Source organism: Eschrichtius robustus, chromosome 17 (assembly GCF_028021215.1).
Source record: "Eschrichtius robustus isolate mEscRob2 chromosome 17, mEscRob2.pri, whole genome shotgun sequence".
NCBI lineage: Eukaryota > Metazoa > Chordata > Mammalia > Artiodactyla > Eschrichtiidae > Eschrichtius > Eschrichtius robustus.
In genome coordinates, this window is record NC_090840.1 from 57,109,221 (window position 1) to 57,130,367 (window position 21,147).

Below are 21,147 nucleotides of genomic sequence, written 5' to 3' on the forward strand. Positions count from 1 at the left end.
AGGCTAGAACTGTCCTTGAATACAGCAGTCCCAGGAGCCATCAGCTTGTGTATGAACCCTGTCCACATACAGGGTAATGAACATTGAATTGCACAGAGATGAGAGTGTCAGCACCTGCTAACCAGAGTTTCTTTATGAAGCCTGTTGAGTCATGCAAAATGCTGGCTGTTGCTTAAAGGTTCTCTGACATTATAATGAATAATATGCCTATGGCTTTTCTTTATTAAGTATTTGCTATACTGTATAGGAAATACTTTGCATACTGGCTCATTGGATTTCTCAACACTCCTAACAGATTGTTGAAGAGTTTCACAGATGAGAAACCTGAGGTTCATACCTGGGAATAGTTTACCCATTGTCACAGCTGATATGTTATAACTCATAGATATCACTTGCCTTGTGATGAAGTCTGTAGATTTATTTAAAATTCACAGGAAGGAGAATTTAGTTATGTATTCTCAAGTTCAGATTGTTGAGTCACCCACCTGCAAGTGAGAATGACCAGTTTATTGGGAAATGGCCGGGTTATTTCACATCACACCTCACATGGTATTTCTTTACAATGAATGTATCATATGTCCAGAGTATATAAATGTCTGAAAGGCAGATGCCAGGTCACCACTGAGAAAGATCTGACTGGAAACCCAAACAGTTGGACATTTCTAAACATACAATGCTTCTTCCCCATTGCTATCGTCCTCAATCATCTGCCCCTGGATATTGGTAGGGGGAAAAGTCACTCTTCCAGAGCAACCTTCTGGGTTTATCATAGAAATGATACAACCTCAGATTTCAGCAATTCATGAGCAATTTTCATTTCTGCAAGGAATTTCTAAAAGTCTAGCCCTAGAATCCCAGGCTTTCATATGCTAGCCAAAATGAACGCTTCCAGGATTTTCTTTCGGAGTTCCCTGAAACATTCCCCACTCTCCCGAGGTCTCCTTTCTCAGAGGCTGTGAGAAGTAGTCCAGTGTGAACTCGAGGGTCTAACTGCTGGTGCTAGAAGGTAAATTACTACTTACGTTTCTCAGATGAAAAATTCAATGTCTTTTATAAAGAAATTGAACATGTGTTTTAAAAGGTGATATGTTCTCCCTGAAACTCTTTGTGCTTTCAGCAGAATGAGTCTAAGCCAGTTTTGGGGTTTTTTTTTCATCTTTAAAATTCCTGTGGCCACTAATCCGCAGACCTGTTTACTCCTTTGAAGTTTCCTTTCACCCTGAGCTGACAGGGTTTTAGCCAAGTTTGGCTTCAGGAGACCTTCAGAGATTATTCTCTGCCCAGGTTGTGTCTTCTCTGTGTGGTGGTTGAGCCCATGGCTTAAATTTCATGGGGAGAATGAAGTTGCTGAAGTCCAGGGCAGACTGGATAAGTGTTTCCAGCTCAGGAATAGGTTTGTGAGAGGAGTTTATGTGTGTGTGTGTTTGTGTGTGTGTGTGTGTATGTGTTGGTTTGGTTTTACTGAAGTGAACCCATGAGATATGTATTGAAAAGTTTAATTGTGGTTAGTGTTTTCTAAACATTTATACTTAACAGATCCAGAAATAATTTTGTTTCAAAATGGTAAGGACTATACAGTGGTTATTCTCTGTATTATTCTTTCCCCATGTAATTCTTAGCTAACTTGAGATAATAATGAAATAATCTCAGTAAATTGTCTAAGAAAAAAAGTGTCATGCCAAATTGACCCTGAGCAGCAATGAAAAAGTAGCACATGAAAGTGGTTAAGTGTGTTACCCAAAGTTCCATTACTGTATTCAGCCATCTCACCTTAAGATGCACTAATATTTCTCTTAATTAGGGTCATGGATCATTAATTCCCTGGCCTTGAAATCTCTTATTATTAAAAGTGTTACTTAGCAACTTTTAGACGTTGAAGTTAATCCAAATGAGAAAAACCAAAAGGTCTGTTGGTCTGTTCACTCTTATTGTAAAAAAAAATGATTGATGTCCTGTGCTGGAATATTTTTCATTTGCTTTCTCAGAATTATATTGTCTTGACTGGGTTAGGAAAAAAAGAGTAAAGTGTGAGTTTTCTTGGCTGCCATAGATCAGGGAACAAAATCACAAACATATTTGGAGTTCATCTCATTTGTCTGCCTCACTCTTCTTCATACATGAAAATGACTTTCTTCTCTCCTTCCAAATGTTGGATTCAGTCTTTAAGCAATACATGCTATCTAATATCCAGCTGGTGGATCCAGCAGGCCCAAATATGTCTATTTCTTTTTCTGCAGATTTGATTCAGTGTCTGCAGATTTTTGCTAAAAGCAGTCAGGTTTATCTTGATTACTATATGCTAATTAGCGGAACCACTAGAACTGTCCAAAATGAGAGCACCACTTCCACTGCATGTTCATTTAAAGCTCCATGTGGCTCTCTTGAAATTCATATTTTTTGAAGAAGAGGCTCTACATTTTTGTTTTGTATGGGGTGCCACATGTTATGTAGCTGATCCTGCTTACATGTCTATCTTCTTACTGGAGTTGAGCTATTGGAGGGAAGGGATTGTAATATTTCCTGGTCCAGTTCAACACATGTTACATGGATTGATTGTTTCATGGAAAGCAGAAAGCTTTGATTACTCATAATACAACCTGATAATACATTATTACTTTGTTTCAAGCTTTGAACAGACACTTCTTTTTTTCAAGTTAAAGTCTGTATCTAAATGATTCAATCAGTGTATTTTAAGTATCTCAGTTATGTCCCTGGAATGCTTTGGGTACTAAGGCATGAAAAATTAAGGATCAAAGACACAATTTTTTCCAAGAACAAATTTAGAATTGTGTGATAATGAAGCTTTCTACCTGAGAGTAGAAAATGTCATATTATTAAATTTTAAAAATCTCATTGAGATAGTTACTAAATTAACAAATTCTTACTGGATTAATGGAATCACCTAATAAACAGTGGCCATTAGCTACCATTATTCTCATCTCTGTGCTCTACATATAAGACATGCTTGTCTTTGTTAATTTTTTCCTTTCAATTAGATCTCAAAATCTATTTATTTAGGGCATTTTCATGCACTACTGGTGAATGAATAGAAATTATGATAAACTTGCCATAAGGTAATATGGAATAATAATCAAAAATCTTAAAATATGCAAACTATTGACCCAAAATTTCACTTCTAGGATTTTCTCCTGAAGCACATTACATCTATAACAGTAAAACATTGGAATAAATGTCTAATAAATAGTTTATTTAAAAACAATGTATTATATATTTATATTATTTTAATGATGTAGGGAAGTTACAGAATAATTATAAATAAATATAAATTATAAAATAATAAAACCATACTTAAATTGTTATGATTCCAATTTTATTTTTTAATGTATAAATTCATTAAGAAATAGAAATAAACACACTAAAATACTGAAAGTGATGCTCTTTTGGAAGAAGGGATTATAGATAATTTTTGTTTTCTTTTTTAATTTCTATATTTTAAAATGATTTTTTAAAGCAAAGGAAACCATAAACAAGACGAAAAGACAACCCTCAGAATGGGAGAAAATATTTGCAAGTGAAGCAACTGACAAAGGATTAATCTCCAAAATTTACAAGCAGCTCATGCAGCTCAATATCAATTGGGCAATTGGGATTGACATGTATACACTGATGTGTATAAAATTGATGACTAATAAGAACCTGCTGTATAAAAAAAGTAAATTAAAAAACAAACAAACAAACAACCCAATCCAAAAATGGGCAGAAGACCTAAATAGACATTTCTCCAAAGAGGATATACAGATTGCCAACAAACACATGAAAGAATGCTCAACATCATTAATCGTTAGAGAAATGCAAATCAAAACTACAATGAGATATCATCTCACACCAGTCAGAATGGCCATCATCAAAAAGTCTACAAACAATAAATGCTAGAGAGGGTGTGGAGAAAAGGGAACCCTCTTGCACTGTTGGTGGGAATGTAAATTGATACAGCCACTATGGAGAACAGTATGGAGGTTCCTTAAAAAACTACAAATAGAACTACCATACGACCCAGCAATCCCACTACTGGGCATATACCCTGAGAAAACCATAATTCAAAAAGAGTCATGTACCACAGTGTTCATTGCAGCTCTATTTACAATAGCCAGGACACGGAAGCAACCTAAGTGTCCAATGACAGATGAATGGATAAAGAAGATGTGGCACATATATACAATGGAATATTACTCAGCCATAAAAAGAAATGAAATTGAGTTATTTGTAGTGAGGTGGATGGACCTAGAGTCTGTCATACAGAGTGAAGTGAGTCAGGAAAAGAAAAACAAATACCGTATGCTAACACATATATATGGAATCTTAAAAAAAAAAAAAAAAAAAAGGTCATGAAGAACCTAGGGGCCAGACGGGAATAAAGACGCAGACCTACCAGAGAATGGACTTGAGGACATGGGGAAGGGTAAGGGTAAGCTGGGACAAAGTGAGAGAGTGGCATGGACATATATACACTACCAAATGTAAAACCGATAGCTAGTGGGAAGCAGCCACATAGCACAAGGAGATCAGCTTGGTGCTTTGTGACCACCTAGAGGGGTGGGATAGGGAGAGTGGGAGGGAGAGAGATGCAAGGGGGAAGAGATATGGGGATATATGTATATGTATAACTGATTCACTTTGTTATAAAGCAGAAACTAAGACACCATTGTAAAGCAATTATACTCCAGTAAAGGTGTTAAAAAAAAGTTTTTAATTATTAGTTTTCAATATTTAATGATGCCTCCATCTTTGTTAAAGGTATTAACCTAAAATTATGTGCCTGTATATCAAAGATTGTATTTAGACTACAAAAACCCTTAAGCTGTATTTGAATTTTCCAAGAAGAAATGTAAACCCCAGTGAATCCTTAAATGCAATGGTATTGAACATGGGAAGTGCTCCCTTATACCATTCTTTCAAAAAACATTGCCTGGGAATCAGCACTGTGGGCAAACACCAACTATCCAACTTTGCAAATCATACTGAACCACCTTAACATTGCAGGAAAACAACAAATCTTCCCTGGACTTGGGGAAGAACTTTATAGTGACATATCCCAAAGTAAATACGTAAGACCGGGACTATTGAATTGACAAGAACTGGTTTCTTTGGAAATGGTGGCAGAAGCTTTCTTTGTTTTAACAGAGTAATTTGTTCACAGCTCACTTTTAACACTTTGTAGTCAAAGTGCCCAAGTATATCTCTGCAGGTCTGTTTTCATTACTAAAGTTCATGCTTGAGGACATGGACCATGTATTTTCCATGTGTCCTCCCTCCCAGTGCATAGTGCAGGCACTGGCATATAATAAGACATCATAAGTGTTTTGAGAATGAATGAGGAATGTACAAAGGCAGGACTTATTTATCTCAATTTGAGTTATATTGCTTGACCTTTAGTGTTAGATATGCTTTATAAATGCTTTTTATGTTTAATTTAAATTAAACAGAACCAAGTTTTGGTGTCAAAACTTTGAATAAAATGATGGAAACAGGGCTTAAATTCAGTTGTGATAGCCTGGAGGAAACACCTCTACAGATTTGTAAGCCATTTTGGCTGCCAATTTCAGATTCATTCCTGAACAAATATTAGTTGATAGCCTGGTATAAAAAGAACCATGGACTTGGATAAATTCACTCACTCAGCCTGTTTCCTGTTGTGTCAAATGGGAATACCACTACTTGCTTGTTGTACCTCATGATCTTTGTAGGGGCCCAATTTAAAAAATAATAAAGCTCTGCAGAAACATTATTTATTATATGCAAAGTCCTATGTTAAGTGATCTGGGAAAGCAATGTTTTAAACCCAAGAGCCCTGTCTTCAGGGAACTTATAACCTAATTATAAGTTTGAATTGCTCAGTCTAATAATGGGAGTAACCAATGTATTTTTGGATCACAGAGCAGAAGCACCTCCATAAGTCAATCCATCAAGGTCTCCTATTTCTGTTGTAAACTTTATGAACCTGCGCTTTCAGCTGCTCAGACTGAGACAGTTTGGAACCTTAATTTTGGTAACTTTGCACATTTGAAACAGTGACAAGAGGCAAAGATTCTTATTGTTCTTTTTGAGCTTTTTCTGCTTTGAATAACATATAATTTCCAACAAAAATCATGGACCATAACTTTCCCTGAATTGTTTTTCTCAAGTTGAGACAGATTACGGGAAAACAGAGGGGCTGGCAGAGTGAGAAAGAGAGACAGAGACAGAGAGAAAGACAGAAAGAAAGACAGAGAATATGAGGGGCAGGAAGGGAGGGTGGGAATCTGGGAGGGAGAGTAGAATCAGGACCCTCTGGGAAGGTTCCGTTAGCATCTCATCTTCCCCTTGTCTCCTAGGCTTGTGAAAATGTTTGCCACTTAACATATTTCCTGGGTGAGGACACTTGGTAAAGATTTTAATACCTTTGTACAAAAGGTTTTTTTTTAAGTTATAATAAATTTTCCCAAAATCATTATCATCATCATCACCACCACCAAACCAAAAGGAAGGGAGAGATTATATTTAAGAAATAAGTCCATACAGTAGTATAGAAATTCTAAGAAATTCTGCCACTTTAGGTAAACTCGGGCATGTCCAAGATATAAATTGAGCCTGCCTTGAACTTGAACAGTTTGAGTTTTACCTGGAAGAACACAGAAGGAATTGCTCAGGTAATAATAGCCCAGAGATTTATGCAGAGCAGATGTGGGATATGAGGTGGCGGGGAGAAAACCACTCCTATCCTTCTTTTATCTGGGCCCCAATTTCCTGTAACTCCATTGTCTAAGGAGTCCAGACCAGATTCTGGACTCACTATAAACTTTACCCAACCTTCAACTACACTCATTTATATGTAGTTTTATATTAAATCATCCAAGGCCCTCACAGAATCATAGGGTGACTTTGTGGTAGCTTTTCCCCCAAATTATTCTGGAATGTGTTTGGATTGGCATTTGAGCACCAGTTTTATTTGTCTCAGAGTATAAATCAAAGAAATAATCATTTCTGGATAGAGTCAGGTCCAAATATCTTCAGTACAGATGAAGTATATGTACAGCCAGTAAAATGTTATATATTTTAATTAATTTTTATAAAATACTGTTTGTGCATCAAAATAATGTTTTAAAAACATATTATGTCCACACTAAACTCAATCAGTACTGTGGAGTTAAAAAAATCATATAATCTGAGAAAATATATTTAATAATTGGTGCCAATTTTTAGATGGTGGTCTTTTGAATTTTCTAAATTTCCTAATTAGGGTGTAGCAAATTTAATGACAAAGAACTGCACACAAGCACCTAATTATAGTGGAGCACCACTGATATTGAGGAGCTAAAGAAAGGGTAACTAACATACCATCCATTTTGCCTGTTGCTATTCTGCAGAACACATCAGAGTTCAAAACCATAAGATGAAACACATTCAGCCAGCCTATTTTCAAAAGCTCAACCGTCTGTGTTTTTGAAATGCACTAATTTAAATTTAAAGACACATATTTAATGTTTCCCCTTTGTAGGTTTTCAGCAGCAAACACACATGGCGTCACCATCTGTTTTCTGCCTGATTCATTACCAATTCATCCCCTGCTCTGTATGATCCGATCAAGAGGGTGGACATAAATTTGGCCACCTGGGCACTGGTGTCATTAATGTGCAGTCCAGCCACACACTCATAAAGTGGTTTTGCTTGGAGCTGTAACTTCGTGGTGCTTACTTTTTCCATTTGATCAATGTTGAGTTTTGCTCAGTAAGCTTTTAATAATGTAATTTCAGAACAAGCTAGAGAACCAAGAACTTTCAGGAGTATTTTGCCTACATATCTAGGAGGAAAGTAAGTGTGTTTTCAGGGACAAACACAGATTGACAGAACTAGCAGGAGTAGAGTCTGAGAGAAGAGAGGAGAAAGATAGCGAGAGATACACAAAGACACACAAACAGGGATAGAGAAACACAGGGCTCTGTCCCTTTTATTTTAATGAATATATGTATGGAAGAGTTCAGACTATTTCGATATAATTCTAGGTATGACTCCTGATTGAAAATGAGCCCATGTTTTCTCTTTGTTGTAAAAGAAACCCATAGCTATTCATCCCAAATCATTAAGTTCATCACAAAATAAAGCTGTCATATTTAAAACAGATGTTTTACTTCCCTAATTAAAACTTTGACTAAATGTCACTTTGCAAACTGCAGTGAATGGAGAATTAATCAGATAAATTATGAAGTCAATTAAGACAGATAAATTGCCCTGATTCCTTTTTTCTACCTTCTTTAAACATTGAGAAAAATCACAGAAACACAGTTATCTTAGAAATATGATAGATAGTAATTTATAGTATAGCAATCACATCTTTAAGAGAAATTTAATATAATTGAGAAATCTTCCAAGTAATATAAGAATTCTCACTAGTGAAACTCATAAAAACTTTCTTGTGATTCTGAGATGAGTCAGATTTTAATAATCAAAAAATTTAAAAAAGGACCATTAACAGAATCCTTTACTGAATAACTACTATACATGCAATTTTGAGGAATAAAAGGATGAAATACATAGCATGAACTCTCATCTCAAGAGATTTACAATCAGTTGATGAGATTATTCACTTGAAAAAAGTTAAAGTATTTTATTTAAAAGTTCTATTAAATCTCAAGTTATTTTTACTGTAGAAATTCAGCAGAGGAGAGTACCAATGATAAGTCAGGAAGGTAAGGTTACATGGAGGAGGTGATGGAAATCTTGTGCAGGATGGTGATTAGTCTTCTAATGCTACCATAACAAAATACCATAGACTAGGTGGTTTAAGTAACAGAAATTTAATTCTCACAGTTCAGAGACTGAAAAGTCTAAGATCAAGTGTTGGAAGGTTTGGTTTTTCTTGAGGCCTCTCCCCTTGGTTTGCAGGTGGCTGTCTTCTCAGTGTGTCCTCACATGGCCTTTCCTCTGTGCATGAGTTCTCTTGGAGTTTCTCCTGTTTTTATAAGAACACCAGTCCTATTGGATTTTGGTCCCAACCTTACAACCTCTTATAACTTTATTGCCTCCTTAATGACTTTATCTCCAAATACAGTCACATTGGGAGTTAGGGCTTCAACATATGGCTTTTGAGGGTGCATAATTCAGTGCCTAATAGGTGGGATTTTGATGGGGATGTTTTGTGGGGTGGGTGGTCAGTGATGTGATATGTGATATAATATGGCAGTCAAAGATCAGCCTCGGGCTTCCCTGGTGGCGCAGTGGTCGAGAATCTGCCTGCTAATGCAGGGGACACGGGTTCGTGCCCTGGTCTGGGAGGATCCCACATGCCGCGGAGCAGCTGGGCCCGTGAGCCACAACTACTGAGCCTGCGCGTCTGGAGCCTGTGCTCCGCAACAAGAGAGGCCGCGACGGTGAGAGGCCCGCGCACCGCGATGAAGAGTGGCCCCCGCTTGCCGCAACTAGAGAAAGCCCTAGCGCAGAAACGAAGACCCAACATAGCAATCAATCAATCAATAAATCTTTAAAAAAAAAAAAAAAAAAAAGATCAGCCTCATTAACAAAGAATAATTGTAAGCTGTCATTAATAGCATTCTTTTTTTTCCTTTAGCTTTACTGAAGTATAATTGTAAATAAAATTGTAAGATATTTAAGTGTACATGATGATTTGATATACGTATATATTATGGTATATATTATGAAAAAATTCCCCCCATACATCACCTCACATATTTACCATTTGTGTGTGTGTGGGAACATTTAAGTTCTACTCTCAGCAAATTTCAGCTGTACAATACAGTGTTATCAACTATAGTCACCATGAAATACAGATGGTCCTCCACTTAACCGTGGTTCGACTTATGATTTTTCAGCTTTACAATGGTGTGAAAGTGATATGCATTCAGAAGAAATGATATTTTGAATTTTGATCTTTTCTCTGGCTAATGATATTCAGTATAATACTCTCATGACGCTAGGCACTGGCAGCTAGCCACTGCTTTCAGTAAACCATGCAATCATGAAGGTAAATAACTATTCTGTACCCATACAACCATTCTGATTTTTACTTTCAGTATAGTATTCAGTAAATTACATGAGCTATTTAGTACTTTATTGTAAAATAGGATTTGTGTTCGATAATTTTGCCCAACTGTAGGCTACCACAAGTGTTCTGAGCACATTTAAGTTAGACTAGCCTAAACTATAATGTTTGTTAGGTTAGATGTATTAAATGTATTTTCGACAATGGTAGTTTCAACTTATGATGGGTTTATTTGGACCTAACGATGTAAGTCAAGGAAGATGCTCAGATATTATGCATCTTGTAACTGAAAATTTGTACATTTTTACCAACCATTTCCTTTTCCTCCCACCCCTGGCAACCACTTTTCTACTCTCAGTTTCTAAGATTTTATTTTATTTTTTTGATTCCACATATAAATGATGCCATGCAGTATTTGCCTTCCTCTGTCTGGCTTATTTTACTTAGCATAATGCTCTCCAGATTCATCCATGTTGCTGCACATTACAGAATTTTCTTCCTTTTTAAGGCTGAATAATATTTCATTATATACATACATACATATATATATATATATATATATCACGTTTTCGTGATCCATTCATCCGTTGATGGCCACTTAGGTTGTTTTCATACGTTGGCTATTATGAATAATGCTACAGTCAACATGGGAGTTCAACTATCTCTTCAAGATAATGATTTCATTTCCTTGGAATTTATAGCCAGAAGTGTGATTGCTGGATTATATGGTAGTTCTATTTTTAATTTCTTGAGAAATCTCCATACTGTTTTCCATAGTGGCTGTACCAGTTCACATTATCACCAACACTGTACAAGCATTCTCCTGCCAGCTTGATATCTTGTCTTTTTGATAATAGCCACACTAACAGGTGTGAGGTGATATCTCATCGTTGGCTTTTTAGTTTAGTTTTGTTTTGGTAACAAGAGCCATTTTAATGGAGATTGTGAAGAGATTGGTCTTTGGAATAAGTTAATATTAGTTAAGAATGAGTGTAAAGTATTGTCTTTTTAATTCACTCTTGGGATTACCATCTTCATTATTCAACATTTATTTAATTTTTATTTTTTCCAGTTTTACTGCATTGTAATTGACATATAGCATTGAATTAGTTTCAGATATGTAACATAATGGTTAGATACATGTCTACATTGTGAAAGGATTACCACAATAAGTTTAGTTAATATCCATCACCTCACAGTTACAATTTTTTTGTGATGAGAACTTCTAAGATATACTCTCTTAGCAACTTGTAAATATATAATACAGTATTGTTAACTATAGTAATTATGCTATAGACTATATCTCCAGAACTTCTTTATTTTATAACTGGAAGTTTATACCTTTTGACCCCTTCATCCGTTTCCCCCACTGTCACCCCCTGTCTCTGGAAACCTCCAACCTGTTATCTGTTTCTATGAGTTCAGTTTTTATCACATTCCACATTTAAGTGAGATCATACAGTATTTGTCTTTCTTTGTCTGACTTACCTCACTTAGCATAATGCTCTCAAGTTCCATCAATATAGTCACAAATGGCAGAATTCCTTCTTTTTGTTTCTTGGTTTTTTTCAAAAAAAACATTTTATTGAGGCATGATTGACATGCAATAAACTGTATACAACTTGGTGAGTTTGGGGGTAAGTGTACACCCGTGAAATTAATATCAACACAATCTGTGCTATGAACTGTCCATCACCTCCAGAAGTTTCCCCCTATCCTGTTCTTTATTATTATTATTATTATTAGTGGTAAAAACACTTAACCTAAGATCAACCATTTCAGCATATTTTCAAGTTTACAACACAGTGCTGTTAACTATAGTGATCACGCTGTAGAATAGATCTCTAGGACTTAGTTGTCTTGCATAACTGACTCTCTGTACCCGGTGACCAACCCCTCCTGTTTCTCTCTCCCCCCAGCCCCTACCAACCACCATCCCACTCTTTGCGTTTATGGGTTTGATGTTTGGGTCCCTCATACAAATCTTATCAGGTGGTAACTGTCCTTCTGTGTCTGACTTATTTCACTTAGCATAATGTCCTCAATGTCCATGTTGTCACAAATGACAGGTTTTCTTTTTTGTTTTTTTTAATTAATTAATTTATTTATTTTGTTTTTGGCTGTGTTGGGTCTTTGTTTCTGTGCGAGGGCTTTCTCCAGTTGTGGCAAGCGGGGGTCACTCTTCATCGCGGTGCGCGGGCCTCTCACTGTCGCGGCCTCTCGTTGCGGAGCACAGGCTCCAGACGCGCAGGCTCAGTAGTTGTGGCTCACAGGCCCAGTTGCTCCGCGGCATGTGGGATCTTCCCAGACCAGGGCTCGAGCCTGTGTCCCCTGCATTGGCAGGCAGATTCTCAACCACTGCACCACTAGGGAAGCCCAGGTTTTCTTTTTTTTGTAAGGATGAATATTTCACTGTATGTATGGAACACATTTTTTTCCTGTCCATTCATCCATCAAGACACTTAGATTGTTTCCACGTCTTGGCTACTGTGAATACTACTGCAATGAACATAGGGGTGCAGCTATCTCTTCAAGATCCTGATTTCATTTTCTTTGAATACGTACTCAGAAGTGGGATTGCTGAATCATATGGTAGTTCTATTTTAAATTTTTTGAAGAACCTCCATGCTGTTTTCCATAGTGGCTGCACCAATTTACATTCCCACATACAGTGATCAAGCGTTCCCTTTTCTCCACATCCTTGCCAACACTTGTTATCTCTTGTCTTTTTGAAAATAGCTATTCTGACGGATGTGAGGTGATGCCTCAATGTGGTTTTCTTTTTTTTAAAAATTAATTTTTATTGGAGTATAGTTGCTTTACAATGTTGTGTTAGTTTCTGTTGTACAGCAAAATGAATTAGCTATACATATACATATATCCCCTCTTTTTTGGATTTCCTTCCTATTTAGGTCACCACAGTGCATTAAGTAGAGTTCCCTGTGCTATACAGTATGTTCTCATTAGTTGTCTATTTTACACATAGTATCAATAGTGTATATATGTCAATCCTCATCTCCCAATTCCTCCCACCACCACCCCTTCCCCTTTGGTATCCATACATTTGTTCTCTACATCTGTGTCTCTATTTCTGCTTTGCAAATAAGATCATCTATACGATTTTTCTAGATTCCACATATATGCGTTAATGTATGATATTTGTTTTTCTCTTTCTGACTTACTTCACTCTGTATGATACTCTCTAGATCCATCCACATTTCTACAAATGAACCAGTTTCATTCCTTTCATGGCTGAGTAATATTCCATTGTATATATGTACCACATCTTCTTTATCCATTCCTCTGTTGATGGACATTTATAACTGAAAATTACTCCAGTGTGTGTGTGTGCACATACATATCACATTTTCTTTATCCATTCATCCCTAGATGAACACTTAGGTAGTTTCCATGTCATGGCTATTTTAAATAATGCGGCAGTGAACATGGAGGTGGAGATATCTCTGTGAGTAGTAACTTTGTTTCCTTTACATGGATATCCAGAAGTAGGACTGATGGATCACATGGTAGTTCTATTTTTAATTTTTTGAGGAAACTTCATACAGTTTTCCAGAGTGGCTGAACCAATGTACAACAGTGAACAGGGGTTCTCTTTTCTCTACGTCTTCACCAGTATTTGTTATCTCTTGTTTTTTTTTTTTATGATAGCTATTTTAACAGATGTGAGGTGATATTGCATTGTGCTTTTGATTTGCATTTTCCTAATGATTAGTGATGTTGAGCATTTTTTCATGTACCTGTTGGCAATCTGTATGTCTTCTTTGGAAAAATGTTTATTTGGGTCTTTTATTCATTTTTTAATTTGGTCAGTTATTTTTTTACTATTGATTTGTATATGTTCCTTATATATTTTGGATATTAACCTCTTATTGGATATGTGTTTTGCAAATATTTTCTCCTATTCCATAAGTTGCCTTTTCATTTGGTTGATGGTTTCCTTTACTGAGCAGAAGCTTTTTGGTTTGATATAGTCCCACTTGTTTATTTTTGCCTCTTTGCTTTTGGCCAAATCCAAAAAAAATTCCTGCCAAGAGTAATGTCAAAGAATTTACCCCATATGTTCTCTTGTAGGAGATTTACAGTTTCAGATCTTAATTCAAGTCTTCAATTTATTTTAAGTTTATTTTGATGTATGGTGTAATTTAGGGATCCAGTTTCATTCTTTTTCATGTGACAATCCAGGTTCCCAACACATTTATTGAAAAAAACAACACTTTCTGCATTGTGTATTCTTGACTTCTTTGTCATAAATTAATTGACCATATATACCTTGGTTTATTTCTGGGTTCTCTATTCTGGTACATAAAGCTATACTGTTTTGATTACTGTAGCTTTGTAGTATAGTCTGAAGTCAGGGAGGGCAACACCTCCAGCTCTGTTCTTTTTTGCCAGATTTCTTTGGCTATTTGGGGTCTTTTGTGTTTCCATACAAATTTTAGAATTATTCCTAGTTCTGTGAAAAATGCCATTGACATTCCTAGTTCTGTGAAAAATGCCATTTAAATAGGGATTGCATTGAATCTGTAGATTGCCTTGAGTAATATCATCATTTTAACAATATTAACCCTTCCAATCCATGAACAAAGTATATCTTTCCATCTGTTTTTTGTCCTCTTCAATTTCCTTCACCACTGTCTTACAGTTTTCCTTATACCTTTTAAAATAGATTTATTCCTAGGTATTTTATTCTTTTTGATGCAACGGTAAATGAAATTGTTTTCTTAGTTTCTCTTTCTGGTGGTTCATTGTTAGTGTATAGAAATGCAACAGATTTCTGTATATTAATTTTCTATGTAACATTTTTACCAAATTCATTGATGAGCTCTAGTAGTTTTTTGGTGGTGTCTTTAGGATTTTCTATGTATAGTATCATGTCATCTGCAAACAGTGACAGTTTTAATTCTTCCTTTCCAATTTGGACACCTTTTATTTCTTTTTCTTGCCTAATTGCTCTAACTAGGACTTCCAACCCTATGTTGAATAAAAGTGGTGAAAATGGGCATCCATCTGTTCCCGATCCTAAAGTTTGCAGCTTTTTACTGTTTAACATAAGGTTAGCTCTGGGCTTGTCATATATGGCCATTTTTATGTTGAGAAAGATTCCACTATACCCACTTTGTTGAGAATTTTTATCATAAATGGATGTTGAATTTTGTCCAAAGCTTTTTCTGCATCTGTTGAGATGACCATATGATTTTTATTCTTCATTTGTTAATGTGGTGTATCACATTCATTGATTTGCAGATATTGAACCATCCTTGCATCCTTGGGATAAGTCCCACTTGATCATGGTATATGATCTTTTTAATGTATTGTTGAATTTGGTTTGCTAATATTTTGTTGATGATTTTTGCATCTTTGTTCATTTTTGTTGGCCTGTAATTTTCTTTTTTGTGATATCTTTGAGTTTGACATCAAGGTGATGCTGGCCTTGTAGAATGGGTTTGGAAGTGTTCCTTCCTCTGCAGGTTTTTGGAATAGTTTGAGAAAGATAGGTGTCAACCCTCCTCTAAATGCTTGGTAGAATTCATCATCTGGTCATGGACTTTTGTTTGCTGGGAGTTTTTAATTACTAATTCAATTTCATTACTAGTAATTTGTCTGTTCATGTTTTCTATTTCTTCCTGGTTCCATCTTGGGAAAGTGTACATTTCTAGGAGTTTGTCCATTTCTTCTAGCTTGTCCATTTTAGTGGAGTATAATTGCTTGTAGTAATCTCTTATGATTCTTTGTATTTCTGTGATATCAATTGTAACTTCTCCAGTTTCATTTCTGATTTTATTGATTTGGGCCCTCTCTCTTTTTATCTTGATGAGTCTGGCTAAAGGCTTATCAATTTTGTTTATCCTTTCAAAGAATCAGCTTTTAGTTTTATTGATCTTTTCTATTTTTTTTTCAGTCTCCATTTCATTCATTTTTGCTCTGACCTTTATGATTTTTTTTCTTCAACTAACTTTGGGGTTTTTTCCTTCTTTTCTAGTTCCTTTAGGTGTAAGGTTATGTTGTTTGAGATTTTTTTCATTTCCTGAAGTAGGCTTGTATCACTGTAAACTTTCCTCTTAGAACTGCTTTTGCTTCATCACGTAGATTTTGGATCATTGTGTTTTCATTTTCATTTGTCTCTAAGTATTTTTTTATTTCTTCAGTGATCCATTGATTGTTTAGTAGCATATTGTTTAGTCTCCATGTGTTTGTGTTTTTTTGCAGTTTTTTTCTTTAAGTGATTCCTAGTCTCACAGTGTTGTGGTCAGAAAAGGTGCTTAATATGATTTCAATTTTCTTAAATTTACTGAGACTTGTTTTGTGGCCTAATGTGTGATCTATCCTGGAAAATGTTCCATGTGCACTTGTATGTGTATTCTGCTGTATATATATATATATATATATATATATATATATATATATATATATATATATATATATATATATATATATATATATGTATGTATATATATATGTATGTATATATATATGTATGTGTATATATATATATATATATATATATATGTATATATGTATATATATATATCTATATATCTCCATTGGTCTGATGTGTCATTTAAGGCCATTTTCTTATTGATTTTTTGTCTGGATGATCTGTTCATTGATGTAAGTGGATGTTAAAGTCCCCTATTATTATTGTGTTACTGCCAGTTTCTCATTTTATATCTGTTAATATTTGATTTATGTATTTAGGTGCTCCTATGTTGACTGCATATATTTAAAATCCATGTATCTTCTTAGATTGATCTCTTGGTCATTATGTAGTATCCTTCTTTGTCTCTTGTTACAGTCTTTGTTATAAAGTCTATTTTGTCTGATATAATTATTGCTACCCCAACTTTCTTTTGATTTCCATTTGCATGGAATACCTTTTCCCATCCTGCCATTTCTCTCTGTATGTGTCTTTAGATCTGAAGTTAGTATCTTGTAGGCAGAATATATGTGCATCTTCCTTTTGTAACTATTCAGCCACACTATGTCTTTTGATTGGAGCATTTAGTCCATTTACAGTTAAAGTAATTACTGTATGATAGGTATGTACTTATTGCCATTTTGTTCATTGTTTTAGGTTGTTTTTGTAGTTCTTCTTTGTTCCTCTCTTCTTCTTTTGTTCTCTACCCTTGAGATTTGATGACTATTGTTAGTGTTACATTTGGATTCCTTTCTAATTTTTATGTGTGTATCTATTATAGATTTTTGGTTTGTGGCTACCATGAGTTTTATATATAGCTATCTATCTATCTGTTTATATATGTGATTATTTTAAGTTGCTGATCTCTTAATTTCAAGTGCATTTTAATAACCCTGCATTTTTTTAAAAAATTTATTTATTTATTTTTGGCTGTGTTGGGTCTTCGTTTCTGTGCGAGGGCTTTCTCTAGTTGCGGCGAGCGGGGGCCACTCTTCATCGCGGTGCGTGGGCCTCTCACTATCGTGGCCTCTCTTGTTGTGGAGCACAGGCTCCAGACGTGCAGGCTCAGTAGTTGTGGCTTACGGGCCCAGCTGCTCCGTGGCATGTGAGATCTTCCCAGACCAGGGCTCGAACCCGTGTCCCCTGCGTTGGCAGGCGGATTCTCAACCTCTGCACCACCAGGGAAGCCCTAACCCTGCATTTTTACTCCTCTTCTCCCATGATTACTGTTTTTAACATCATATTTTACATCTTTTTGTTTTGTGTATCCCTTAACTACTTATTACAGTTATAGGTGATTTTACTACCTCTGTATTTTAACCTTCCTACTAGCGCTGTACATGGTTGATTTACTACCTTTGCTGTATATTTGCCTTTACCAATAAGATTTTTCCTCTTATAAAATTTTCCTGTTTCTCGTCATCACCTTTTTCTTTTACTCTTAGACAAGTCCCTTTAACATTTCTTATAAAGCTGTTTTGGTGGTGCTGAACTGTTTTAGCTTTTGCTTGCCTATAAAACTTTTGATCTCTCATCAATTCTGAATGAAAGTCTTGCTGGGTAGAATATTCTTGGTTGTAGGTTTTTCCCTTTCATCACTTTAAATGTATTGTGCCACTCTCTTCTGGCCTGCAGGGTTTGTGCTAAAATGTCAGCTCATTGCCATATGGGGGTTCCCTTGTACATAACTTGTTGCTTTTCCCTTGCTGTTTTTAATATCTTATCTTTAACTTTTGCCATTTTAATTACAGTGTGTCTTGGTGTGGTCCTCTTTGGGTAGATCCTTTTTGGGACTCTCTGTGCTTCCTGGACTTGGATGTCTGTTTCCTTTCCCAGGTTAGGGTAGTTTTCAGCTATTATGTCTTCAAATATGTGCTCTGCCCCTTACTCTCTCTCTTCACCTCTGGGATCCTTATAATGCAAATGTTAGTATGCTTGATGTTGTCTCAGAGGTCTCTTAAACTGTCCTTATTTCTTTTTATTCTTGTTTCTTTTTTCAATTCAGCTTCAATGATTTCCGTTACTCTGTCTTCCAGCTTTCTGATCCATACTTCTTTGTCTTCTAATCTACTGTTGATTCCTTCTAGTGTATTTTTAATTTTAGTTTTTGTATTCTTCAGCTCTATTTGGCTCTTCATTATATCTTCTAACTATTTGTTAAACTTCTCACTGTGTTCATCCATTCTTCTTCCAAGTTCTCTGATCATCTTTATGATCATTACCTTGAACTCTTTATCAGGTAGTTTGCCTATCTCTGTTTCACTTATTTCTTCTTCTTGGGTTTTATCTTGTTCCCTTGTTTGGAACATGTTCCTCTGTCATCTCATTTTGCCTAATTTGCTGGTTTTCTTCCTATGTATCTGGTAGGTCAGTTATGTTTTCTGAACTTAGAGAAGTGGCCTTTTGTAGGATATGTCCTATATGTCCCAGCAGCACATTCTGCTCTGGTCACCAGAGATATGTGCTCTAAGGGTAGCCCCCATGTGGGCTGTATGGGTGCTTCTGTTGTGATGGACTGACTACTGTGGGTGGTCTGGTAGACATGGCTGGCCCTGGTCCAGTTGGTTGCCAGGCCCTGCCTTGTGCGGAGGCTGCCGGTTGCTGGTTGGCAGGGCTAGGTCATGAGGCAGCTGGCTGCAGAACCCCAGGGGCTCCTAGGGCTAATGCTGGCTCTCTGCTGGGCAGAGCTGGCTCCTGGGCTGGTTATTTGCAGGGCCTGTGTTCCCAGATCTAGTGTCAGCCTGCTGGTTGGTGGGGTTAGCTAGTGTCAGCCTGCTGGTTGGTGGGGTTAGTTCCAGACATGGCTGGCTGTGGGTTCTGAGGTGTCCCAAAGCTGGTTTTGGCCCACTGGTGAGTATTTCTAAGTGTTATGGTGGCTGGCTAAGAAGACCAATGTGTTTCAGAGCTGGTGTTTGTTGGTGGATGGCTCTAAGTCCCAGCGCCTCTGGCTGTAGGGCCCTAGGGGTCCCAAAGCTGGTGTCAGCCCATCAGTGTGTGGGGCTGGATCCTGGGGCTGCTCGTTCAGAGACCCAAGGTGTCCCAGAGCTGGTGTTGGCCTGTTGGTAGGCAGGGCTGGGGTCCGAGGGGTCCCAGAGCTGATGCCAGCCTGCTAGTGTGTTGGCTGTGTCCTGACAAGGCAGGCTGCAGAGCTGCAGGGGATCATGGGGCTGGTGTCCACCCACTGGTAAGGAAAGCTGGTAGGTTTCCCTACCCTTTGGTGGGTGGGGCTGAGGCCCAGGAGGTCCCAGGGCTAATGCTACCTCACTGGTATATGGAGCCAGGTCCCAAGTTCTCTGGCTGCAGGGGCCTGGGTGTCCTGGAGTTGGCGTGTCAGCCTGCTGGTGGGCGGGGCTGGGGCCCAGGGGTTCCTGAGGCTGGTATTTGCACACTGGTGGGTGAGACTGGTTCTGAGGCTAGAGCTGGATCACTGGGGGTCAGAGCTGGGTCCCAGTATCTCTGGCTGCAGGACTCTGGGTATCCTGGGGCTAGTGCCTGCACACCAGTATGCGGGGTCAGGTCCTGGGCCCTTTGGTGAAAAGGACTGTGTCCTAGGGTGACTGTGGGCTCAGGAGGTCTTAAGACAGCCTGCTGACTGGTGGGTGGGGCTGTGTCCTTGCCCAGACAGCTGCTTGGCCTGAGGTGTCCCAGTACTGGTGCCAATAGGCTGGTGGGCGGAGCTGGGTCCAGGTGCTAATAACTAAAGGGAGGTTTCCAAAATGATGCTTGTCAGCACCAGTGTCCAAGTGATAGAATGAGCTCCCCATAATGGTTGCCACCAGTGTCTGTGTCCCCAGCATGAGCTCCAGTTTCTCCTTCCTCTCCAGGAGACTCTCTAAGAGCAGCAGGTGGGTCTGACCCATACTCCTTTCAAATTACTGCTTCTACCCTGGGTCTTGGAGTGTGTGAAATTTTGTTTGTGCTCTTTAAGAGTGGAGGCTCTATTTCCCACAGCCCTCTGGGTCTCCCAAAAGTAAGCTCCACTGGCTTTCAAAGCCAAACATTCTTCAGGCTTGTCTTCACAGTGTAGGACCCCCAAGTTTGGGAGCTCGATGTGGGGCTCAGACCCATTGCTCCTTGAGGAGAACGTCTGCAATTTTAATTATCCTCCCATTTGTGGGTCACTCACCCTGGGGTATGGTTCTTGACTATACCAAAACTTGTTTATATCTTTAGTTATAGAAGATTTTTTTCTGCTAGATTCTTGTCTTTCTCATCAATAGTTGCTCTATAAATAGCTGTAATTTTGGTGTGCCCATGATAGGAGGTGAACTCAGGGTCTTCCCACTCTGCCATCTTGGCCTGGGCCTCTCTTTCTAGTTATTTTTAATACTTTTGTCTTTTAATCTTTATACTAGAGTTATAAGTGATTTATCCAGCCACATTATATGATAGTATTTTGAATTTAACTATATATTTATCTTTACCAGTGAGTTTTTTACTTTCATATATTTTCCTGTTACTAAATAGCATCCTTTTGTCTCAGCTTGAAGAATTCCCTTTAACGTTTCTTGTAAAGCCAGATTAATTGTGATGGACTCCTTCAGCTTTTGTTTGTCTGGAAAATTCTTTATTTCTCCTTCAATTCTGAAGGATAACTTTGCCAGGTAGAGTATTCTTGATTGACAGTTTTTTTTTTCTTTCAGCACGTTGAATATATCATTCCACTCTCTTCTGGCCTACAAAGTTTCTGCTGAAAAATCTCATAGTCTTATAGGGG